Source organism: Spinacia oleracea, chromosome 1 (genome assembly GCF_020520425.1).
Source record: "Spinacia oleracea cultivar Varoflay chromosome 1, BTI_SOV_V1, whole genome shotgun sequence".
NCBI classification, from domain to species: Eukaryota; Viridiplantae; Streptophyta; class Magnoliopsida; order Caryophyllales; family Amaranthaceae; genus Spinacia; species Spinacia oleracea.
The window spans coordinates 27,473,512-27,477,959 of NC_079487.1; the positions used below are offsets into that span (position 1 = coordinate 27,473,512).

Sequence of the window (4,448 nt, forward strand, 5' to 3'; positions counted from 1 at the left end):
CTTTTGTTACATTTTTATGATAAAATGAAGTCCGGTTGCTACTTGCTAGAAGTAAAATGTGGAATCATAAGTTCATAACCTACTAAGATCATTTTGTTGAGCGAATGGATGTATGAGGGGAATGCCTTTCAGTAAGAAAAAAGCTTATGCTCCCATCATTTTGTTAATGGTTCTTGCTTACACTGTTCTGTAAAATTAAAACTTACATAGGTACATACAATTTTCCATGCTAATCCAAATGCCTTACATTTTCTTTTCAAAAGTTAATAACTAGTGCAATTTCCTTAATCTATTAGCTTGTAAAGAATAGGTCAGAAGAGGAGGCAAATGGTTTGCACATGAATACAGTTGTGAAGTGGTATTTATGAAGGATGGTTTAATATATAAGTGAGAGAGAGGTTATGTCAAAGATTGTGGCCATTGATACCAAAGAAGTAAAATGTGACATGGGAATATACGAGAGGCTGGATTTGCAGTCTGGTTGGGGTTGTTTTCCATTTGTGTGAATAAAGGATTTGCCACTTGTGACTACCAGTTGTAATTGTTTTCAAATTAAGCTGCTTGAGTGAGATCGAGAAGCTTGGGTTGGTTGAAACAATTATCTGCAGCTAAAATTTTTCAAATAATAATTACAATTCTTCTTCTTTTGATTATTTGCAGATGTTGCTTCCAATTGGCTACCTTGCTTCCCTTTGACTGCAAGGAAGCTTGTTTATGATGTATTTTTCATAGAGGGTCTCGTTCTTGAGGTTGTCCAAGCCTTGATTCCTTCTCTAGGCCACAATGTCAGTGTAGTAAGATCAAATGCTGAAAGGTTGTCATTAAGTTGATGATGCACTTGTTGATTTTCAAATTTGTTCTTGCTAAGGATGATCCCGCGTATAATTCTGTCATGTTCTTACTGAAAGTTTGATGGCAATTTGTCCACATGATGCAATCATGAATTTATCTAATACTAGCATTTTGTTTCTCTCCAATTATTGACAGATTAGTTGAACTCTGCTTGTTAGAAAATGAAGGCGTTCTTCAGCTGGCTAGGGAACTTGGTGCTTACCATGAATCTAAAGACAGCTCTAATTCTTTAGTCAAGCTGACAGTGTCTAGAGTGGCACAGCTTGTTGCGTCTGTCCCTGACAAAGCACGACTAGGAGCTCCTAAATCTCTTTCATCTCAGTATCCTTTTCATATTCAACTAAATGTACATGCTTAATATTTATAAATTGTCGACTTGGTTAAAATCAGTTATCTCAGTCTTTTTGTCGTAGGAATTTCATCAACTCCTAAATCTCTTTCATCTCAGTATCCTTTTATACTATACTAAATATGCATGGTTAATATTCTAGGGCATACCAAGTGTACAAGTGCAATGGTGGGCATTGTCCGAATAAAACGAGTTTTAAGTCGTGTAAACCCATTCATATAGAGGTATAACATGTTTCTTAATTAGCTTTTTGCTTTGTTTTTATTAACTATTGGCCTTGCAAGATAAAGTATTATGTTTCTTAATCAGTGTGCTCAACAAATCGGCGGAACTGAGTGTGGCTATTACGTTATGAAGTTCATGTTAGAGATAGTCACGTTACAACATGACTATGAAGGCCGACTAGATGAGGTAAGTAACTAATTGATTCGTATTCTAGACTATTAATACATTGTCATTAGTTGCTTGAATGTTAAAATGTGACATTTCATTTGCATTTAATCGATCTAATGCTCCATCAAATTTTTGTTTTTGTAAGGTCTATACTCCGAGGACTGCGCCTTATGCTAGTGAGGAAATTGATGTGGTTCGTGAGCAATGGGCGAAGTTTTTTACCACCAAGTATTTATTATTGACCTGAGGGCGCTTGATCGTGTTGGTTTAGATGTTATAGAACAATCTTTTATGTTAAAATGTATGCGTACGTTGAAATTGGAACGTAAATATATTTAAATGTATCGGTATGTGCACTTTTGGTTTTGGGATATATACAAAACTCCAGTTGTTGTTTTTATATTTGTTATACAGGTTGCGTTATTCTATTATTGTTTTGACAGGTTTCTATATTTGGTGCAAGGCACTCTAGGTATCCCTAAACAAAATTAGAATTTTCCCGCAAAAGTGCTTTGTTGCAGCGTACATATATGTTGTACGCTGCAACAAGGGAAAAAAATTTCGCAAAAATTCAGACTTGTTGCAGCGTACAAATAAATGTACGCTGCAAAAACTTGAGTCTTTTGCAGCGTACATATATATGTACGCTGCAACAAGTCCAAATTTTTGCCAATTTTTTGGCACTTGTTGCAGCGTACATACATATGTACGCTGCAAAAAACACCTTTTAGCAGCGAACATTGTATGCTGCAACAAGTTCAGACTTGTTGCAGGCCCCCCAGTTGCAGCATACGATGTACGCTGCAACAGGGGTCTAAAAGCCCGCTGCAATAAGGGTTTTTTCTACTAGTGAATGCCAGACCTCTAAAGGTCGGTGATCTAGTGCTCAAAAATGCTGCTCCAGTTCAGAAGGGAAAGATCCACGGGAAACTCTCGGCAACATGGGAAGGACCATACATCATCCACTCTGAAAAGAGGACTGGCACTTTTATGCTTAAACAGTTAGGTGGAACAATCTTGAAGAACCATTGGAATGCCGATGTTCTCAAGAAATATTTTTTATGATCTCACCCCTCCTTTTGTATCCCAAGTAAGTCGTTTAATGAGAAGAGGAAAGCTACTGGCACCATGTGTTTCATTAAACATATCCCTATGTCTTTCTTATTTTTCTATCACTATGTTCTCATTCGCATGCATGCAACTTCGGATCTGATCAATCCGAATCTAAAATCAACCCGAAGTAGCCATTTCTTGGGGTCAAAAAGCCCAAAAAAATAGCTAACTCAAAACAACCCGCAAGGTACCGTCCAGAATCCTCGGATTCGCGATACCCAGAGACATTCCGTTCGCAAAAGAGTCTCGAATAGTTATGAAGAGTTCGGCTCGGATCCACGGATCCCCGAAACTCATAACTAAATCAGACTTGCGATTTCTTGCCCAGGTTTCCGAACCACAAGAAGTCGGAAGGACGGGAGTTGGACATTAAAAAGAGCTCAAAAGCAGACTCAACAGATCCACGGATCTGAAGAGCTCAGAAGCAGACTCTAAACATGTCCACAAACATCAAAAGAGCTCAAAAGCAGACTCAACAGATCCAGGGATCTGAAGAGCTCAGAAGCAGACTCTATATGACTACAAACGTTAAAAGAGCTCAAAAGCAGACTCTTATCAGATCAACGGATCTGAAGAGCTCAAAAGCAGACTCTCAACATATCCACGGATCTGAAGAGCTCAAAAGCAGACTCTAAACATCTTCAGCGCTACAAAAGAGCTCGAAGTAGATTCAGGAGCAGACCGAATCCTTTAACAAATCTATGGATTTGACTCATGAACAAAGAAGCGCCTCAATAAATCTGCGGAATCAAGGACAAAAGAACTAGATACTTCGGAAGTAGCAGAAGAGATAGAGAAGCAGTCAATTAACAAACAAGCATTTTTTATTCAATATTTGGGGGGAAAATACAAAGCACATCAGTCAACTCGGCACATACCCGAGGACCCTCAAAAATTGAAAATAAAAATGAACAAGTTAAATCGGCAGCCATCAACAGATTAAAATCGGCCTACCGAAGTACACAGAAAGCAAAAATTATTAAAAGTACGACGCATCACCGAGGCAAAAGGGGGGAAAGTCAGCACAAGTTCGGAGGCCCTCAACTGGAACCAATTAACCGACTCCGAAGAAGACGACTACCCGAATTCCTAAGGGACTTCACCAACAGGTCCCTGAGGAGATACATTCGGAGAAGCAGCCGCAGTGGTGTCACCTTCCGAGGCGATCTTCCGAGCTTGCTGCTCCTTAGCAGCGTCATCCCTATCACCCTGGCACTCCACCTGGTTATCCTCAGCTGCGAGCCACTTAGGCACATTCTCTGCCCACTTAAAGTCAGGCATGTGAAGGAAATAATGCCCTTGGTCCAAGTATGCATTCTATGTTAAGTCTAATAAATGCGGTTCAGTATTAATTAACAAGTTAATAATTCAGTGAGATCAAGTGAGCTGAATGCTTAGCTAGAGGCCGCTTCAGTTCAAGTGGAATTAATGATATTAATCCACAGCTTACTCTTGACTGAACCCGTAGGGTCACACAAATAGTACGTAAACGGATCAAGTATTTAATGGCATTAGATACTCCATCTATGGATATTCGGAATCGACGGATCTTGGTTTAAGTGGGAGCTGAGATCGTCACAGGCAAGAAATGAATACTCCGGAAACGATGATATTGCCGGAAACGGAAATATGGATCGTATCGGAAATATAAATATTATCCAAGTCGTAGATGTTGCCGGAAACGGAAACATGGTACGTATCGGAAAATATTATCGGAAATGGAAATATTGCCAGAATCGGA

The 4,448-nt window shown here is 39.2% G+C and overlaps 1 long non-coding RNA gene across 1 annotated transcript; it reads left to right on the forward strand.

Moving 5' to 3' along the window:
• The first annotated feature begins 419 nt into the window (after positions 1-419).
• Positions 420-2,025, forward strand: LOC130465782 (uncharacterized). Its single transcript, XR_008925796.1, has 3 exons — positions 420-1,425; positions 1,511-1,612; positions 1,740-2,025. It is a non-coding gene; the product is annotated as an uncharacterized lncRNA (long non-coding RNA).
• The last annotated feature ends 2,423 nt before the right edge of the window (positions 2,026-4,448 follow it).